This window comes from Hypomesus nipponensis, chromosome 27 (genome assembly GCF_054491055.1).
Source record: "Hypomesus nipponensis isolate SF chromosome 27, ASM5449105v1, whole genome shotgun sequence".
Lineage (NCBI taxonomy): Eukaryota > Metazoa > Chordata > Actinopteri > Osmeriformes > Osmeridae > Hypomesus > Hypomesus nipponensis.
This window is the reverse complement of record NC_140387.1, coordinates 8,384,512-8,407,078: the sequence shown is the minus strand read 5'-3', so window position 1 is coordinate 8,407,078 and position 22,567 is coordinate 8,384,512. Positions and strand designations below refer to the sequence as shown.

Genomic DNA, 22,567 nt, shown 5'->3' with positions numbered 1-22,567 from the left:
ATTCAGCCTAAAATATATATTTTTTGCATTCATTACATGCCATGCACTTGAACAGTTGATCAACCATTGAAGGTAGTGGGATGTAGTCAAGGCAAGTTGGCTGTACCTCCTATTAGAAAAAAATCTGGTGAGTTCATTTGCATGCGGCTGTCTGAATGTCAGCCCTTCGGAAACCACCTGTTTAGACTTAAGGAAGGTGAGTGTTATAGTTATGTGTAAGAAGAACTTAAAAATCAGGAGTCAGGTGGCTGAGCGGTTAGGGAATCGGGCTAGTAATCTGAAGGTCGCCAATTCGATTCCCGGGCCACACCAAATGACGTTGTGTCCTTGGGCAAGGCACTTCACCCTACTTGCCTCGGGGGAATGTCCCTGTACTGTAAGTCGCTCTGGATAAGAGCATCTGCTAAATGACTAAATGTAAAATATAGCTGCAAGAAGCAATGTGGTGGCCAAGCAGGTCAGATGACCCAGAAGAAACTTTCGACATCTAGTGACTGCGGTGTACCTGTCTTCCTTTGCAGTGGCTTACAGTCTCGCTAAACAGAGAATCAGAGACATGACAAGCTTGTCAGCTTTGGCTGGATTTGAACCTCTGACGTTGACGTTTCCAGGACACCAATTCATCCTAGTGAGCTATTCTCAGTGCTGGAAATCACAGATTTCAGTTACTGGGTAAAAATATTAGCAGTTTTTCCTTTGGCAAGCGTGGTCAGATTTGGCCCAAGTTTAAACAGCTGTAATTCAGTTCTATTTTGACATGTCACAGATTGTGGTCTGAAGATAATCTGTGCCAAATTAGGTGAATTTTTGATATGCCAAAAATGTATTATTCATTCATTCAGAATGGCGGCCACACAACCTTTCTTGGAGCTCTTTGGAACAGGGTCCCGAACATCTGTACCAAGTTTGATGTCAATTCAGTAAATATTTCCTGAGATATGATCTCACTTCCTGTTTTGGCAGCTTCATTGCCGACTTTGATCAGCTTTACCGGAAAACAGTTTAGAAAATCTAAAACCCGGTGAAAACGTTTGTGAGGCTTGATCTGAAGAGAATTGGCGCAAAATGTTTGCTTATTGCAGCGCCACCTAGAGGTGAAATGGCATAACCTATTTTGGACTTCTTTAGAACAGGGTCCCTAGTCCCTATACCAAATTTGTTGTCAATGCAGTAAAGAGGTGCTGAGATATGACCTCACTTCTTTTAAGGTGGCTTGGTTGACGACTTTGTTTGGCTGTTCCAGTCAAAAGGTTTAGATAATCAAAAAAACGTGATGTCTTTTGTGAGGCTTGGTCTGAAGATGATCTGTGCCAAATTTGGTTTAGATTGGACAAACCTTATAGGAGAAGTAGCGAAAAAACGTTATATTCAAAATGGCGGCCACATCAATTCAGCCACATAAATTTGATGTGGCTGTAACTAAAAAACGATTTCGAAAATCAAAAATCCATGTGATAGCTTTTGTGAGGCTTGGTCTGAACATCATCTGTGGCAATTTTGAAGAAGATTCGACAAGAATTGTAGGAGGAATAGCGAAAAAACGCTTTTCCTTTACATTCAAAATGGCGGAGAATCTATAGAACTGGGTATGATGTCATAGAGTGCGTTGAACTTGTATTGATCCAGGGAATCCAACGATACCTCATTTTGGACAATGGGGCATATGGTTCAAAAGTAACATGTGTAAACACACTTTCAATTTTGACCCATTGGTGGCGCTAAATATGGTTGGAATGGGAGACATGAAACTTGGTGAAATTGATGAGGGGACTGGTCCCAAAGAGTGTGCCATATTTCACAACTTCTGACCATGTGGTTCTAGGGGCTGCCATAGACTCCCATGGCAGAAGAAGATGTGTAATAACTAGAGAGCATACAATTTCTGGGGAAATTGTGAGGGTGTGCTGGCGGCTGCCCCAAGTCTTCTGGTGTTTACATATTTAAAAAAGCATTCAAGTGTATGACTGCAGTTCTGACCATTATGTTCCCTTGATAATAATTTTGTAAAAATTACATGTATCACTCAGATGGTATCGCTCAGTAGGTTACTTGGTAAATTGTATTCAGATATAAGCAACTTGTTGGTTGCCCAACAAGAGGAAGACACAACATCTGCTTACACACAGCAACTCCTTAAACCTCTCGAGGCACCTGTTGCACCTGGTTATGAGGTTGTAGGCTATGGTAAGTCTAATATTGCGTTTGTCTTTATTTTTAATTATGTGTAGGACAGTTTTTCTCAAGTGGTAGGACATATTGATTCATAAAAGCATCTTAATGTATCAACGTAAACATATTAATGTTTTCTGTTATTTTAAAGCTGTAAAAAAAATGTAAAGTTGCTCGCTATATAGAGTAGGACACCGTGAGCTGAGCTCGCAATGTAGCCTACGTGACGCCGCTTTTTATGACACACTACAAAGATGTAAAGATAGTACTATTTAACCCTGTAAGACCCCATGATTGTAAAATTACAACGGCACTTTGAACGGTCTACTTATTCTTTTTTTTACATTTTGGGTGGCTCTTAAAAGAGTCGTCGTTGTGTGTGTTGTGGCTAGCACAGGAGTCGTCGGAGACCGTCTTGGATGTTTCCCAAGAACACATTGTTTCCAACGTGATCAAGGTGGACACCGTCGGATCGGTACATCCACATGAAACCGTGTCGTATTTGGGGGTGTTGAATGCTCCCCATCCCACGGTCGGCCAGAAAGCTAGACATCGCTGCGTTCACTCGACGTCTTGCCCTGTCAATACCAGAAGCGCTGGTGCTCCTCTGATACCACCAGACGCAGCGTTCCAGGATATCCGAAAACACCAGCAGTCTTTGGGAACATCTCCATGATGGCCCCCAGGTCTCGCTTCATCCGCCTCGTCAGGTCTAGCCCGGTCACTTGGCTGAGGTTGTTTCTCCCGACGTGGAGCACCATTATGTCCGGGCTGGGAAGCATGCCACGCTTCTCACGGAGCTTAGGCACAAGGTCTGCCCACCTCATGCCCCTCACCCCTACCCATTCAATATGGCACTCCAGTGCAAGGTCGGGGTACAGTCCGACTTCCTCCGCATGTCGCACAAGCCAGTATACCAACAAGCTGCCAACAATCCAGACATGGGGACGACTTTGGTTTTCCATGGTGTGATATAATCCAACATCTGCCTCTTATATACTAGCTGGCTTCCCGCTTCTTCTTTTTCAAACAATGCAAGGCTAACATCTGCCTGTTTATTTGCCGCCTGTGTCTGTGTTGTTTTTATTCACAATATTCTCATTGGTTGGCCATGAAGACAAATAGCTCTAAATTATTTCTGAGACACTTGCGTCCTATTTTGTCATTTAAACGCCCTGAACGGCATCATTTGAGTAATGAGGGCAAGCGCAGGCTTATTGATTCAGGGCTCCAGACTGCGACCAAATGGTCGCATTTTGCAACCAGTTTTTGAGACAATGCGAGCATTTTTTACAAACACTCGCGCATGTGCGACCGACAAATTTTGAATTCATTGAGTGTGCACAATGTCAGCACATGTTAGCAACGACACAGATACGACGTTCTAGTATGACAACGATATCAGTGTTCCTTCTGCATTAGTACCGTAGCTAAAAGTCTAGGAAAGTTTAGACTATTTTTCGCTAGGTACCTATAAACCTAGCTAAAAGTCTTGGAACATTTAGGCTATTTTTCACTAGGTTCCTACGAACGTCTTAATCTGCCAGACAAATGGGTTCCCCTTCGTTCTTTTGATGAGCAGTTTCACAAGCCCTTCTTACCCGGCGTCATGGAGCCTAGCAGCTAAATACTTATTTAGCACTAGCGTTGCTACTCCATCCCTGCCTGTGTTTGAGCTGTTGCGCTGTTATACTCAGCAAGTATTGTGTTGTAGTGTTGGAGGACTGATCGAAAAGTGCGCCATACATTTAAGTCATTTAGCTAAGACTTGCATGTACAGTAGGCCTACGTAATGTCCCAGAAAACTAAGGATGTCCCGTTCTTCATGAACTACCAGCATCAAATGATAATAAACAATACATTTAAAATATATTATTTTAGGGGTGCTGAGAATACATTTAGGGGTGCTTGAGCACTCCTATAAAGGGTCTAAAATTGCCACTGAATTGTACCCTCTCTAGTTACATTAATAAATGCATTAGGTCAATATAAGGTGTGCCCCAAAATGTTCTGCTTGCGCTCCTAAAATTTTCAGGCAAGGGCTACTGTGCTCCAAGTAAAAAAAGTAAGTCTGGAGCCCTGTATTGATTACTGAAAAAACTTGATGTTTCATTATCTAAGATAGAGGAGCCTAGTTAGGGAAGGATTTAGCAGTTTTATTATTACATTAGCTTATTTTATTTATAATTTTCAGAGTAACCTCAAACATTTCTTTTGTTTCTTTGACCTTACATTTTCTTTGAGAGCTTAGTGGTCTCGCTTTACATCATTATTTATAGCGACATCATTATTTATAGCGAAGAAGCCTACCGGACACTGTTAGCTCGCAATGTACAAAGAATGCTCCTGCAACAAAGTTGTTACTTAGTAACCAGTCAGCTAGACCATATGCTAGACGCCCAGCAGAAGTTTGAAGTAACAAAGAATGCTTGTGAAACAAAGTTGTTACTTCCCCTGCAAGAGGGAATGGTGATCAACAACCTCATAGTTTCACCAATTGAAATACTTTTGATTTAAGTAAGGGTAGTGCCAAACATGTGCCGCCGTTTCGTTTGACTTTCTACTGTAACAGCTGTGGAGATGTTCCTGCGAAACAGCATTGAGAATGCTGAAAACCTGAATGGGGATAGCTGACCATGCTAAAAACGCTGAAAATAGTGAAAATTTAGTAGAAAGTTATAAGCTGAAGCTTCAATGCGCCCGAAAGGTATTTTTGAAATGGGCTGGAGCTGGACGAAGGCATAAAACTACAGAAAAAAGAAGAAAATGCAAAAAGATAAATAATTCTGAAGAATTTGAAAATTTAGTAGAAAGTCATTTGCTCAGGTTTCAAAAGGCCTGAAATGTTTGTTAGAAAGGACCTGCAGCAAGATTAAGGCAGAAAAGAGAAGGAAAATGCAAAAGTATTGGCGGTTGGAAGGTACCGCTGTGAAAGGTATTTTTGAAATGACCTAGAGCAAGATGAAGGCAGAAAACAGAAGAAAAGAAGAAGAAAAAAGAAAAAATTCAGAAAGTTGAGCTTCAGGAAAATGTGAAAATTGAGCAGAAAACCAGTTGCTGAAGTCTGGGTTGAACGAATTTGAAGGTAAAAGGATAACACTGGAATAACTTGAACTTGCTGGAAAAACCTAGCAACCGTTGGTTATTGGCAACATTTCTAACCTACAATCTAGGTTTCAGGTTCAAGACGGAGGCGAAACTAATCATGCGTGCCTGCACACCCAGTCCTGTTCAGACACTTCATTGTCGGAATGCTGCTGCTTCAGCATTCCAAGTATTGTTCTTTGAATCTTTATTCAACTTCTTAATATTATTATTCTATTTCTACCGTGACACCGTTCAGCGCCTTCAAATCTTCAGCTATTAAAACCATTCCACTATCAAAAGATTCAGCAGTTTCAGGCCATGGGCGCCATGACTTTGCTTTGTACCTCTTATGCTTGAATTAATATAAATCAATATTCATCAAACTTTTTACATGGTTTTCCAATTGAGTTTTTTTTTATCCTCTCAATCCTCTTAAACTTCTTCAACTTTCAAATCCTTCTTCTTCTTCAATTCTTCAGCTACAGCCACCATTTAAACATGAAAATGTTGACAAAACCCTTAACTATTTTTTGATATCTTGGGTCTCAGAAAATATCTTTAGTTTTTGGATTGGACGTTTAGTTTTGCGTCTAGGTTAACTTGTTGGAGATGTGGATTCTAGCTAAATTTCTGGTATTCTCTGCCCTCAGCGCATTAGCAGCCATAGCTGCACCATCACCGTGGCAACCACACAAACACGCGCCAGTCTCTTACACAGGTGATTGGTATTAGCTGATTAGTGGAGACACAAGACAAGCTATTCAGTCAACTCGTCTCATTAAAATACTTATAAAAGACTCATTAAAACCCTAGCACCACAACACAACTACTACCACTACCGATACTGCTATATCTTATGCCACACTACAACTACTAATTCTGCAGATGCTGCTAATATCTCTTTTACTAACTACTATGCTAATGGTACTATTTTGTTCTGCTAAGCCATTGACTCCGTCCACTTAACCATGAGAAACCCGATAGCAATTGTCGGTTTATGACAATAATAAGATTACTCCGTTTACATGTGTAATTAGTTATGCAATTACTCAAACATGTCTACATGATTCTTTTTATGAATCGTTGTGCTCCACGGACAAAACTTGCACCATCATTCTTCTGCAACAAAGTGTCGCCGTGTCTTCCTTTATCAGCCCTACTGCTGTATGTTTCATTCAGTGAAAACATTGAATCCTACTAAGAAAGCCGAGTAAACGCACTCGATGATAGGCTACATCTGCTACTGCAACTTTCAGCTTCTCCCGCATTGTAGGCTATTTAAGCTCTTAGCTTTGTTGATGCAGTTCAGCTTCCACACTAGCCTGGTCCTAACCAGACCCTCGTACATTTAATTTGTACAGAGGGTCTGGAATGGCTCCATTGACAAACGTTAACTTCCTTGAAGGCGGGTCCTCTGTTGAAGTTTAAAACTATTGGATCTGCCCAGAGCCACTCTGATCTGCCATAACCAATCGCAAGCGTTCGTCTTAGCCAACTCTTTTACCCCTACTGTGACGGAGCTAGCTGCCATAGCTGGAAAATCAAACTTTTCCCGAACCCCGTGGGGAGGAGGGCCACAACGTCATGGCCACCAACAAAACTCAGCAAGGATTGTTCTTGCTCCGACTTTAATTTATGGATATTCGGCAGCTTTGCCACAACGGACCGAATAGCTTCGCTCACATCTTTCTCCGCCGCCATGACTGAACTACAACTCAAACTAGCGCACGACATCAACGTCATCGTTCTCAGCCACTCCCTAGTTCGCTGATTGGACCTACAAAAAATTTGCTTCTAGAAAGTGACTTCAGAGCCGACGTCCCAGACCTAGTACAGAAGCGAAATCCAAATTGAGCGGAAGTACGTAGGAGGGCAGAGCCAGGCTACTTCCACACTGCCTCATGAAATAAAACAATTTCTTCGATTGCTTCACAAAGTTCAAACGTATTCTCCCGCATTGTATTTAATTAAGCGCTGAGCTTTGGTATATGATGCAGTTCACCTTCCACACTCCTTATTTTGTGTGAATCATACATTTTTAAAATTAATTTCAGCTTGCGGGTATTTTCTCGTTTCTGTATTTTCAGCCATTTAAAAAAAATTATTTCAGATTTCAGCATTCCAACGCACTTTCAGCAGGAAATGCATGTTGTAGTTTAAGATGACATCAAAATAATAATTCATAGTGCAGGGTTGCCGATGTTGTCGTTGTCCCTGGTGAGTTTTTTATAGTAAATAACAAGATCATGCTACATCTAACCAGCGGATAATTTCTTGGTAAAGTGGTATGTAGATCTACTACTTCAAATTGAAAACTGAGAAGATATTTAGAGTAAAAACAAGTTACTTTACATCTGTGTTCAATATCGTCAATTAAAAGTAAAAGCTTTCCAGTTACGTAGCGTTTGTTCGTAGGATTAACGTCAGCTGCAGCAAACACTTACCCCAGCCCTGGTTTGGCTGTTCGTGACGGTCAGCTATGACAGTCGCGCCTTGATTTTTGCATATTTTTCTAAAACTTGCTAAAATAAAAACGATCTAGCTAGATTATGTACAGTTTAAGCTCAATGTACATACCTTGTTTGGCCAATTTGGTCGATTGTGGAAAAAAAGTCGAACCGTTTTTAGTTATGGAGAGAGCCATCGCGCTAGCTCAATTATGAGAAATGTCTAGAATCCACACCTCAAACAAGTTAACGTAGACGCAAAACCGTACGTCCAATCCAAAAAATAAGGATATTTTCCGAGACCCAAGACTCTGCCGAAACCAGAGATGTCCTTTATATGTCTGTGCGTTCAGAAATACAACTCTACCGGCAGTTTTAAAATCGTCTTCCTTTCGGCCTTCTCTGACGAATTTTACCCACCTCTCCATTGAAGTTAGTGATCAAATTTGAAGGGCTGCTCTCGCTTCAAAGCTCATGGCTGAAATTCTGTAAATGTGAGCTCTTTAGTAGTTACATTGGCTGAAAGAGGACAAGGTTTCCTACATTTTAAGGTATAACTTTTTTCTGTAAGTTAAACTATATGAATGTCAGAGGAACTTGTTTGACAATTTAGTTGAATATCAGAAAAAGTCATAAAAATCAAGAAGGAGCTACATTTTTCATGTATTTGAAACTGTCACGATTCAAAATTGGCTGAATATTTGAAAAAGCGGAATCATTTGGGAATAACTGAATATCTTGTGAACATTTTAAAGTTTGAATGGTGTCTTTAGCTGAAAGTATGCTGAACTAGTTAAGTTTGAAAGAGGAGGAAGCTAATGATTAGAAAGGATTTACCATTACTTTTAATGGGACAATAATTTGCACAAAAACCTTAATTCTTTAAAAAGTATAAAAGTGAGAAATACCAGAAGTCATAGCCATCATCTCCTGAAGGAGCTGAACGTTTTGATACGAAAATTGTAGGAATCGGTGAAAGTATGCTGGACTAGTTAGAGGCCAAAAAACGGCGGAAGAACTAAGAAGGTGAAAAGCAATAGTGAGAATGCTTAACAGCATTGCTTATATTAACAGCATGCTTAACAGCATTCTCACAAAAATGTATGATTCACACAAAAGTGGGAGTGTGGAAGCTAAACTGCATCATCTAACAAAGCTCAGTGCTTAAATACAATGTGGGAGAATACGTTTGAACATTGTGAAGCAATCGAATAAATAGTTTAATTTCAAGAGGCAGTGTGGAAGCTGCACTGCATCAACAAAGCTAAGAGCTTAAATAGCCTACAATGCGGGAGAAGCTGAACTGTGAACTGTTAAACAGTAGAAGTAGGCTAGCTAGTTGTAACAAGAATATTATAGTTTTAACAGCTGAAATTATATTTGGGATAGTAATATGAATAGCCTATCATTGAGTGTGTTTATTTCAGCCTGAAAAGGGGAGTTATCATTTAAGACACATGGACATGATGCCTCCTTTCTGGCAGCTGCATTGAGAATGAGGCATCGTTTTCAAAATGATTTACATAGTTACAAAAGTTCTCTCAATAGATACAAGACACAATTTGGAACAATAATAAGCATATCCTTTACATTCCAAAGTCAACTTGATAATCTAATTTTCTTATTTTCTTCCAGTAATCTTTTACAAGTGAATAAACAATAAATTGTAATTTCTTTTTCTTAAACAGGTAAAATCAAATGTGACGGTATTCATGAAAATGATCTATTCGTCAATAAACAAAGTAAAATTATGAAACATATGTACTGGGGACAACCAAAGAGATATTGCAAAACATTACTAGCCATTTATCTATTCTATTCCTTGTTACCTACTAATTCAGACATGAACACACAACCACAATAGTCAAATCAAACACATAAACACCGTCAATATCAACCACACACAATCGCAACCTCACACCCCGCATGTCTCACTGAGCTAAACGCCATCAAAACGCATACAACACGTGCCATTCTCATGCCGCTTTGTACAGAGCTTAGCTCGGTGCGTTACCGTCTCAGCTAACAATCGAAAATACAAATATTGTGCTTTTAGACACTCGACATCCGGTTGGCATATTAATAAAACACAAACAAAACAACTTATTAAACATATTCAAAAGTTCAAGAACACAAATACACATTTTTGTACCTAAAAAGGGAGATATCAATTAAGACACTTGGAAACAATGCTTCCTTTCTGGCAGCTGCATTGAGAATGAGGCATCGTGACCGAAAGCTCAAAACTCCCCTTACCGGTCACTGCAGGCATGATTGATCAATCACAAAATCAATCTATCACACGTTTACTTGTCTTTCTTAGTAGGATTCAATGTTTTGATTGAATGAAACATACAGCAGTAGTAGGGCTGATACAGGACGACACGGCGACACTTTGTTGCAGAAGGATGACGGTGCAAGTTTTGTCCGTGGAGCATACAACGATTAATAAAAAGAATCATGTAGACGTGTTTGAGTAATTGAGCATAACTAATAACACATGTAAACTGAGTAATCGTATTATTGGCATAAACCGACAATTGCTATGGCGTTTCTCATGGTCAAGTGAAAGCACTCAGTGGCGTAGTAGAACAAACCAGTACCATTAGCATAGTAGTTAGTAAAAGAGATATTAGCAGTATCTGCAGAATTAGTAGTTGTAGTAGTGGCATAAGATATAGCAGTATCATTAGTGGTAGTAGTTGTGTTGTGGTGCTCTTAGTCTTTTAATGAGACGAGTTGACTGAATAGCTTGTCTTGTGTCTCCACTAATCAGCTAATACCAATCACCTGTGTAAGAGACTGGCGCATGTTTGTGTGGTTGCCACGGTGATGGTGCAGCTATGGCTGCTAATCCGCTGAGGGCAGAGAATAACATACAATTTAGCTAGAATCCACACCTCCAACCTAGACGCAAAACTATACGTCCAATCCAAAAAATAAAGATACCAAAACCAGAGAGAGATGTCCTTTATATGTCTGTGCGGTCAGAAATACAACTCTACCGGCAGTTTTTTAAATCTGGTTGTTTTTGCCTTTTCTGATGAATTGGTCACCAGATTTGCATTGGACTCTATGGGGCGAGAGTTGGACTTTGTCTCGCTTTCGTGGGGCTCTGAACAAATGTGTAAGTCTTTTGGATTCCACAGACAACTGTCTACGACCAGCTCAAAATTAGCTAGCTATTGATCCAAAAACGAAGCATGAAGAACGAAAATTGTGGCAATGCTGGCAAACTAGAAATATGTTTTCAACGACATCTGAAGCTCCCCTCCACTCTAAGCGATTCAGTCTGCACTCTAGGCTTTCACATACACACCCATGTAAATCTCAGAAACGGTTTAAAAAAGTCATGAAACATAATCAGTGAGATTGAAAAAAGTTGAATAGATATAAAAAAACCTGAATTATCTAAAAATAGTTTATGGTTGTGTCAACATTTTAAAGTTTAAATGGTAGCTAGCTGAAAGATGAAGAAGAAGGATTTGGAAGTTGAAGAAGTTTTAAGAAGTTTGAAAGGATTTGAAAGAAAACTCCATTGGAAAACCATGTAAAAAATATTATGAATATTGATTTATATTATTTCAAGCATAAGAGGTACAAAGCTGAAAAGTCACAGCACCTATGGCCTGAAACTGCTGAATTTTTTGCTGAAGCAGCATTCCAACAATAACTAGAGAGGGTACAATTTCTGGGGACATTTTAGGGTGTGCTTGCTTGCTTCAGATGCAGGTGGGTCCGTTTTCCCTTCTAGTGATATTTTCAAGCATTTAGCCTACTCATATTGCATAATTCATTAAGAACACCCTTTGAAACAAGGAACCCCCTTTGAAACAAGCTACTGTTACAACGTTGTCGCGGCTTGGCCACCAATAAGTTGTAATCATTTTATGTGTGTTGAAATGTAAATTTTCTTCCCATCCTCTTCTCACCCTCTGGGAGGCAATTTTTTTTTGCTGCAGGCTCAATAGACTTCTTAGCACTGCTTAGCTGCAGCAACAACAGGTACCCCCCCCCCCCCCACACACACACACACACACACTCACACCCTCCACCACCGTGCTAAGCATCTCAATTACATCAAAGATGGCTGTTGCAGGGAACCAGTCTGTGTACACAGTATGTGTCTGAAAGGGGAAACTCCAGGGGACCCTTGTTATCAATATCCCTAGCCTAGCATTAGCATCCTCTGTTCTTCCATGGCTAAGGAGGCATCTCCAGCTGATAACATTGTAATGTCATCAGTCTCGATCTGGAGTCTCGAGGTGAAATGAGGGACAATATAATGTGTTTCTGCGTGAGTACGAGAGATGTTTTTCTGTGTGTTTGTGTTTGTCTGTTTGTGATAGTCGTCACATCTACAATAAAACAATAATACAGATTAACAATACTATTAAATTGCACTGAAGGGTAGCTGCCAATATGTGTGTATTTACAAAATTTGATACAAGTCTAAAAAGAATGTGTGTGAATGCAGGTGTTAGTCATAGCATAATTTCTTCTCTCGTCTTTTTTTCCAGTCGACGTATGTGCATGCCTATGCTATTTATCAACTGGTGTGTATGCCTCTGTGTTGTTATGTTTGGAGGCTTCTGAAGGTCATCCGGCCAATGCCACTGTGTATGTGTGTGTGTGTTATTATGCAAGTCACATGGTGCCTCAGCGCACGACAATAACAAACCCACTCACACGCCCCGGCTCCCTCATCATGGCTTCCCCTCCACATTCAATAGTCCCTTCTATATATAGCCTGGCTGCCAGCCCAACTTATCCCTGCCAACAATTTTTTTTTATTGGGAAGTTGGGTCTGGGGTAGCTTGGTTGGGGAAAAAGTATATCCGAACAGGAGCTGTTCGGACCAATCAAATTGTCAGTGCGGGCTTTATACGATGATGGACAGATGATCAACAGTAACATAATCAACCACGTCATCAAAAAGCGCTTGGGTTGAATTAGTTTTCAACAAACAACATATTACGCTCTGATTGGTTGTAGATCTATCCAATTGAGCAAAGAAGCATTTGTTTTACGAGTTCGGTTGAAACACGCCCAATAGTCACAGCCCAACGGAGAGTTATCAGACACATATCCTGAGTATGACAACGTCAGACTATTCTCTCTAGTAAAAAAAAAAAAAGGTTTAACACTTGTACACTGTCCACATCAAAGACCCTTCATGTAGTTCACACACACCATTGGGTTTGAAGATAAATAAAACACAACTGGACTAAGAACCAGATTTTAGTTTAATTTCTGAGAGCTTAATCTGCAATTACCAGTTAACTAATTTATTTCAGTACAGTATCATTATTCCTTATTATCACATATCCCCTTATTCATGACACGGCCGTCTTATGTATGGATCAAGTCTTCTCAGAACTGGGATATGTCACCAGAAATACTATTTAACCTTTGCAAATCCCTATGTGGCATTGCCTCATCTCTTGGGGGGGCCTTTTGACCATAGTCAGGCCGGCTGCTCTGTAAAGGTGGTCTGGGACAGATAAGCTGTAATCCATCTTAAACACTGGTCTCTTTATAAAGTGCCACAACTTCAGTCTGAAAGCAGCATTGTCCAGTCAGACTCAGACACAAGAACCCATTCTGCTTTCCAAGTCATGGAAGTCGACTGACTCCAATTCTCCCACCCTAGCCCTCCAGTTACAGCATGTTTATTACATAATTATTTTACACACTATCTCTGGTGCATTTGTTTTGCTAGTTTTGGCAATTGTGTTGATGGCCGTCTTGTTGTAGAGTTGTAATCGTGGCTTTTTTAGAACACATTTATTTTTTTGAAGGCTCTGAGGTGTTTTTAGTGGGAGAAGTCTTTGTAATTGCCTCATGGTCATTACAGTATGAACCTCACTGTTATTTTCTGAAATATTAAGATTTCTCTGACAAACACAGGTCCAAGGTGCCACAAAGTACAATTTCAGCCTTTCCTATAGCCCATTTTTCCTTTACCATTTATTTTCTTGTGTTTTTTCCCTTTTCACTGAGCATGCACCTAACTCACCGGCATTGCTTTGCCCAGCTGCATACAGATGAAGACACACACACAATTTCAACACTGCACAGACAGACATGCCTAGGCATGTGCCACACATACACACACACCCCACCTCGCCCGCAGCCCCGCATGCTCACCCACGTTACTATGGAAACCACAGCTGTCAATTCAAGCCCAGCATTGAGCTGAGAGTAAAAGCAGGGGCCAGACAGACAGAGAGAAAGGAGAATAGTCTGTGAGAGAGTGTGTGTGTGTGCTTGTTTTGAATCACTAGCCATGGGTTTATCATGCAATATGTTTTAGATTATGGTGTAATGCAATGGTCCGGTGGGTCAGACATTGATATTGAGAATCTTTGACACAAATTTGAACCAGACATTCCAATGTTCCAATTCCAATGTTTCCTCAATTACGAGATACATTTTTTATAAAAACAACAACATGTCTTGTGCATATATCCAACTGGACCATAAACCATCTCAAACTTGCTCCACTCAATTTAGCGTGCATTCTTCAGAACTGTATAGTACAATAGCATCACATAATTGATTTGGCCCAACAGTTTCTAAACTCAGGGGAGTTCAGAAAGTGGGGAGTGTTGCTGCCAAGAATTTGGAGAGCCAGCCAAGGCACCACACCCTGTATGACCCTGAGGCTGACTGGTGCCAACACACTGACACATACCACAATGGAGAGGAGAGAAGGAAAACTAGGAGATGGTCAGGGTAGTTTGGGGTGGAAAAAAGCAACAGAGTAGAAAGAAATTGAAATAGATATGGAGAGAAAGAGGGAACTTCTTGGCTTGGGACAGAATGGCGACTACCTCTATGCAGTCCAGTCTCATTAATATGTATAGTTAGCATAATGCAATGTACGGGTATTATAATATATTATATTATATAAGTGTGTGTAGCAAAGGTGTTAGTTTGTTAGTCTTACTAGACTGATTATGAGAGCAAGATCAACATTAAATCTTAATTGTCTCTACCTGCGTCACTCTTGAAGGGGAAAAGGTCTGTGTATAAGGATTGAGAAACAAGGTTGGAGACTATTTGGTTTGCTAGTCCAGATGCTAACTGTTTTAAGATCATGTTTTTTAACTGTGTACACCAGTACTTGGTATCTTTGAGCGCTAAACCGACAATTACATTTGTGGAACCTTATTGTTCCGGTGCAACAATAATGATAACAATTGAGAAAACAAGAAAAATAAAATAACTGAAGGTATAAACTGGGACAAGTAAAGAGAATCTCTGCTTGGGTAATGCCTACTGACTACTGAACCCCGCCTGTACCTTTCCTGGGGCCCGTTCTCCGTACGTCGCTTACATCCAAGATCAAATGACATGTCCAAGATGACATCATCTTGCTAATCATGATCTGGCTAATTCGGTTCTTCGAACACCCATGTTGTTTATGATTAGTATAGCTGGATTGAGTTATGCGTTTAAGGATGAGTATTGATAAGATTTTAACAATTCCGATTCCTTATCAATTCCTGATCATCGATTAGATTCCTTATCGATTCTTATTGGGCAGGGGGGGGGGGGGGGGGAAGAGCACAAACAGGTTTATTTATATTAATTTTCTTTTATATAATTTTCTATAATGCTGCACACCATATACAGTATGTATACATACACATTTACATTTTTCGGTTGCTCTTCTTCTACACTTCTATTAGCTACGCCAGCTTAGCTATAGAATCTTCCATTTTCAGCCAAGGTCAAATCATATAATATGACAGTGTCAAACATCGGCCATTCTGTTAAACAATTAAAATGCTAAGTTTAGTAATGGATTAAAAATCGATACGCTCAGTTTAATAATGGGTTAACACGACACCGCAAATGTTTGCTGATAACACACGCCCTCCAATAATTAACGTGAAGTGATCACTAATGGGAGACAAATGCCAGAGCTAAAAATGTATGCTTCAAACGACAGGACAGAAGATAACTTGATCGACTATACACAATAAAGGCAAATTGCTTCACACAGTGACAAGTGGTTGTGATCACATTTGAGGAGTTTAGCTCTACCTTGTGTGTTCAAATGCTTCTTCATATTTGTTGTATTTCCTCCCTTCAATGAAATATACTTTTTACACGCGTTACAAGTGGTCATTTTGTTGTGTGAAATACAACCAAGTTTAGAACACTTCTGCCTAGTTGCCATGTTTGCTGCAGGCTGAATAAGTTTGTGCATGCGCAACAGCACAGAGAACCGTTCATTAAAGAATTTGGCTGACGATTCCAAGGAATCGGTTTCACTGGGAACCGGTTCTAAAGAAGAACCGGTTCTCGATACCCATCCCTATATGCGTTGGTCTAAAAGGGGGTATGTATTGATAGTAGAAACTTTGATCAGCAACACTGCTATTGGCTGCTCACATATGTCTATGGCTGCTCACCGTGACCAAAAAGAGCGCCTCGTTTTTTCCGCAACAGAGCCAACAGAGCAACAGCTTGCTCGGAATTTGAAGATTTAATCAGAACGCCAGGGAACACCTCAAAATCATTTGCAGAACATCTGCAAAATCTTAGAAAGGGGGCTGGCAAAAAGTAGCAGACCAAATTAAATGTATATTAGTGACCACGTTAGATGTTTTAACGCTATTTACAGTAGGCTAGGGCTATGTTTTTGTATGTTCATACTTTGTTTATCATCTTTAATGTCATATAATGTGGTTTCAACAAATGTATGATGTAAATGACACCCTCACGAAAAAAACGTTAGGCTATCTCTAAAATATAGGCTAGTAGCATATCGCGCTGTGCTTAAGGATCTATCTATCACGCAACGAGCAATCAGTTCGGTTTCATGTTAAATTCTGTTAATTATTTTTGCACCTTCCGCCACAGGTTGTTGTCATAAAAACAGACAAGACATGGCTGTGACAGACTTCCTGTATCACTTGCTTATTGACCTTATTCCTGAAGTCACAATGGGCACGGCCATCCGCGTAGTCTCATTTCCGGTTTAGATAATCAAATCAAATGTATTTGTATAGCCCTTTTTACACGCAAGCATGTCACAGAGGGCTTCACATACGCCCATAGAACTGCCCCTCAACCAACCTAAACCCTCAAGGAAGACAAGGAAAAACTCCCAGAAAAACTCCCAAAGGGAGAAAAAATGGAAGAAACCTTGGGAGGAGCAATTCAGAGAGGGATCCCCTCTTCCAGAGACGGTTGGTAAGAGAGAGGAGCAGAACACAAGCTTAACATAGTCATACAATGTCAATGGGTTTTGAAACACCAAAATCCATTGTTCGGCTTTATAGACGTTGGATGGGACCTGGAAACTCGATGTTGGCCGTCACGGAGACTGGTTTCCGGTTGACGACCTGGTCCAGCGTTGGTAGACCGACACCCAGGCAGGTCCTGACAGCTCAGACCCCCCACACCACAAGGGATGTGTGGGGGGGACAGAGAGGAGAACAGGGATTAGAGAATGCCAGGAGCAGCTAACAGTTACAGTCGTAATAGAATGAGATCCCCACCGGTCAAGTGTGGACTAGTGCAGCAATTTAACAAAGCTAAGAGGGTATTTGATGTAGCCCCACACCAAGACAGCGACAGCCCCCCTTGGTTGGAACATGAAATCTGTTCCGGGGGAAATAACTCTAAAATAGGTTATATTTATACGAATAAGGATGAAAACAACCAGTCCCCCATTGTCTCCAACTAGTAAACTATAACAATAACAATATACAGCAACGGAACTATTACAGTAACAATATACAATAACAGGTTTACTTTATTTGTAACATCTAAATGGGCAGTGTGAACATAAGCTAAAATTACAATTTAAAAGTTACATGTGATACACACATAGGCAAACACACACCCCAGGTTTACATAGAAAGTACACACATACTTACCTTTAACAATCATATAATTGACTAAACAAGAACGTTTTTAATCTAGTTTTAAATGTCGATACAGTATCAGCCTCCCTAATTGAGACAGGTAATTTGTTCCAGAGAAGAGATGCTCTATATGAGAACGCCCTACCTCCAGCAGTTTTTATCTTAATTTGGGGTATTACCAGATAGCCAGCATCTTGAGATCTTAGAGTCCTTACGGGTCAATAGGGTGCAAGGAGACCGGAGAGGTAAAGTGGTGCCAATCCATGTAGAGATTTGTAAGTTAGTAGTAAAACTTTGAAATCAGCTCTGGCTTGGATAGGGAGCCAGTGTAAAGAGATAAGAGTAGAGGTTATATGATCAGAGGTTCTTGTTTTTGTCAATAATCTAGCAGCAGCATTTTGTACCCGCTGTAAATTTTTCAAGTAGGTAATTGGGAGGCCAGAGAACAACACATTGCAGTAGTCCAATCGGGAGGTAACAAAAGCATGTATTCGTTTTTCAGCATCATCCTTTGAGAGGAATTTTCGTATTTTGGCAATATTACATAGATGGAAAAATGCAGTTCTGGTGATTTGTTTAATATGGTACTCAAACGAAAGGTCTGGGTCCAATGTGACTCCTAATTTTTTTACCAACTGGCTTTGAGATACTTTGACGCCATCTAAGTTTAAGGTCAGATTGGATAAATTATTTCTGTATTTCTTAAGGCCAAAATTTGAACCTCGGTTTTATCCGAATTAAGAAGAAGGAAATTTGCTGTCATCCAAGTTCTCAACCCGGAAACACATTTTTCCATAGCATGTGGAAATTCTCCAGGCTTTATGGACATGTATAGCTGAGTATCATCTGCATAACAGTGAAAATGTACCCCAGAGCTTCTAATTATGTTTCCTAAAGGCAACATATAGAGTGAAAATAACAGAGGGCCTAGAACTGAACCCTGTGGTACTCCGTATTTTACAGTAGTGCTCCTGGATGAGCAACCATCATAGTGGACATATTGTGATCTATCAGATAGATACGATCTAAACCACTGAAGTGAAGTACCAGAAATCCCAACATAGTTCTCCATACGCTCCAGGAGAATCTCATGATCCACAGTGTCAAATACTGCACTTAGGTCTAGAAGAACCAGAACAGAGATAGAGCCCGCGTCAGAGGCTAATAATAGATCACTGACTACCTTAGCTAATGCAGTTTCAGTGCTGTGGTGAAGACGAAATCCAGACAGGAGAGGTTCATAAAGCTGATTTGAGGAGAGGTGCTCAGTGAGCTGTTGTGCCACAGCTTTTTCAAACATTTTGGAGAGAAATGGCAAATTTGAAATTGGCCTGTAGTTGCTAAGACAACCTGGATCCAGGTTTGGTTTTTTAAGAAGGGGCTTAATAATAGCTTGTTTGAAATCGTCAGGGACTTGTCCAGTTACAATAGATTCATTAGTAATACTAAGCATGGGTGGTCCAATAATAATAGGGAGAAGTTCCCTACAAAGTTTGGCAGGGAGGGGATCAAGAAGGCAGCTGATGGGTTTCGAGGAATCTACCAGCTCGATGAACGCTTCCCTATAAATAGGGTTAAAGTGAGTAAGAGCCTCAACATGCAGCATGCTGGGTATAGAGTCAAATTCAGTGTTGATGGCCACTCCTCCAAGACTAGTCTGTAGTTTGTCCCTTATTGCATGCATTTTTTGGTCAAAGAAATCTAGGAAATCATTGGGAGAGAGATCTGAACTAACACAGTGTACTTTTCTTTGCAGCAGTATCAAATAGGAACTTTGTGTTGTGTTTGTTCTTACTAATCAATTTAGAAAAGTATTCTGATCTGGACCTGATGAGGACTTGCTTGTACTCCATTTGGCTGTCCTTCCAGGCCAGGACAGGCGGAGATACTTTCCGCTTTATAACGGTAATAAAAGAGAATGTCTTAACAAGCTCTGGTACTAATTTAAGGCTAATAGAGATGCCCACCGTGAACTGTGCAGTTCGTGGCTGCCATAACAGCTGGAGAAAACTGAATCAGACCCTGTTTTATCATCGCTTTGACCATGGAAAGAAGAGGTCAGAGTGTTGTGGGCAACATTTACTTTGCACAACCTCCAACCAAAGTTGAAGATCTGCGTCCCTGGCTGAAGGCTCTGAATAAATAAAAACACAGAAGTTTCCTTTTGTCTGCTCGTATCACTAAAGTGTGTAATAAGAGATAAACTAGCTATATTTTAGTATGTTTTAGTGTTCTAAATTGATGATGTTAGTAGATACAAGATTATAACCAAATGTATGGGCATGGCTGTGAGCAAAACAACTGCTACAGTGCATCTAAATGTAATGTAAAGCTTTTGAAACAACGCCGCAATCAAATTATTTAATAGATGCGTCTTTATAATTGCCATTAGATAGGAGGGAAGATTACTAGTGCACAACATCTTGTTGCATAAAGCTTTTACCCAAGACCCTCGATGAAAAAGTTGTTACTATTTACTATTAGACCACAATTTGTCACTCATACATTTGCAGTTTATGGCTAATAGCAGAGACCTGATGTAAAAACTGGAGCCTCAAGTAGAAAAACAAGAAGCTAACGCTCTACTGCTAACAATGCTAGCTGGTCGGTTTTGCCGGGAAATCTCAAATACATTAGCCTGACGTTGTCATACTCATAATTCTAGTCAGAGTCTGATAACTCTCCGTTGGGCGTGACTATGGGGCGTGTTTCAACCAAACTCGTAAAACAAATGCTTCTTTGCTCAATTGGATAGACCTACAACCAATCAGAGCAACGTAATATGTTGTTTGTTGAAAACGGATTCAACCCAAGCGCTCGTTCGTAACGTTGTTGATTACGTTACTGTTGATCATCTGTCCATCATCGTATAAAGCCCGCCCTGACAATTTCATTGGTCCGAACAGCTCCTGTTCGGACAGTTTTCCCCCAAACGTGCACCCAAGACCCAACTTCCCGACCAAATGTTTTTGTGGGCGGGGATGAGTCTGGCTGGCAGCCAGGCTACAAATACTGACTGTAAAATTCATCACACGTCTGAATTATAGAGGACCTAAGCTTTCAAACAAAGTATAGTAATTGCATATGCCCTGCAGTGAAATCGTTAGAACATCTTATGTTTGTGGCTAATGTACTGCCTGCTTATCGCAGCACAGCAGAGCGGAGGGCAGCGATCTGACCGGCAAACTAATTATATAAACACTTAAAAGTCGTTTTCAAGTGTGGAAGAAATTGCGATTTCCTGTGTGCTTACATTATTCACTAATCAATAGAACTAGTCATTGGATACTAGTTAGTATGTTCTCATGTAAGCTTGCTATTAATAAGAGTAGATTGTGTCTATGTGTCAGGGTTAATAGATGTTCGGGGTCAGGAGAAAGTGCTGGCTAAATGTTCCTTGTTATGGCTACAAGGAGAGCTCCAACTATGAACTCTCTAGGCTGAGTGGTCATGTGTTGGGAGCTGTGAATCTTTTCCTCTGAGACTGTTGTAACGTCATTACTGCCTGACTGTCACTATCTATGTTTACATTCTTGTGCCCTATAAAAGATGGTCCTCCAGCCTTCAGGGCTGAGAGAGACATGATTGAGACCTAAGCCTGGTGTTGTGTTGTCATTTATGGTCAGAGGTCCAATTTTCTCTCCCAATCTGCAGATTGATAATACTTATTGAAATCCAGAACTCAACTGAACTTAGTCACTCCGTTTATGAAGAGACGGACAAAACACTTTCTTCATCACAAGCCATCCAGTGAAAGGGTGTATTGTTGACTTGTTGTAGCACACGAACATAGCACATTTTGCACAAATCCACCGAATTATTTAATATTTTAGCAGCGGGACTTCTCGGCAGTTCTCCATTAAATTGAATGATATCCCAGGTAAAGCGGAAGTGCAAATACAACGGAAGTGCAAAAATATGAAAAAAGTTGGTGGGCGGAATAAGGTGAATAAAGTCGCAATCAATTCTTGTTTAGGCTACATAAAATAAGCCTGCTCCCGAGCAGGTTTACGTTAAAGGACTTGTTGCTATGACAGCAAGTCCAGAATGAGCTTTGAAGAACCGAAGAATCCAAGATAATGACAAATCGTCAACAATAAAATCCAGCTAACTGAGTTAGCGACATACAGAGAATGGGCCCCTGGTCTCCCTTAACTAACTTAATGGACTCCAGCCTCCTCCTTCATACCGGACTCCAGCCTCCTCCTTCATAATCACTGGGTCACAAAGTTGACACTACCAAAAAAAAAACTTCACACAACTTCTTTTAATCAGTTTCCCAAGTGTATTTGATCATAGGGCATGGGCTATCCACTTGACATACTGCATTTATGTTCAGTTAATTGCCATATCAATCAATCTTTGAAATGTATTCTTACCCGAGTGCAGGGCCAGTGCCAGAATTTTTTTTATGCAGGTGCTGAAGGGGGGGCTAGATCATTGACAGGCGAGCTGCAATAATAATTATTATATATAAATACTATTAATAAATCAGCAAAACCTGGCCACTTGTGATGATATGCAGTTGTCCTAGCTGCCGTCTCTGTATCTGCAAATGCATCAGCGGACTGCTACATGTCCGTGTAGCCGTACAATTAACATCCTATTCTCCGATCGGATTTTCCAGAAATAATTTTTGGGGGTGCTATCAGGGTGCTTTGGTCTTTTTTGTGGGTGCTGAAGCACCTGCTAGCCCCTCCCTAGCGCCGCCCATGCCCGAGTGTGTGAAAGATACATTCGAAAACCAGTGATCCAAATTAATCTATGAATTACCTAAATATTTATAAATACCTAAAACAATGCATATGTAATGTAAGAACAAATCAATACAAAAACATACCATGTATTAAGTTATAAGTAACAGTGAAATTAGAGTTGGTGCCTATGTGCACAGGAGCACATACACAAAAATTAAATTTAAACGACATGCCTAGGGGTGGGGGTCTTAAATACTAAAATATTACAACTTAAAATATG

At 40.3% G+C, this 22,567-nt stretch overlaps 1 protein-coding gene across 2 annotated transcripts in view; it reads left to right on the top strand.

The window, feature by feature from the left end:
- The window catches only part of LOC146220740 (3',5'-cyclic-AMP phosphodiesterase 4D-like), a 74,766-nt gene that overhangs the window by 5,754 nt on the left and 46,445 nt on the right, over positions 1-22,567 (top strand). The gene's annotated exons all lie outside the window — the stretch shown is intronic.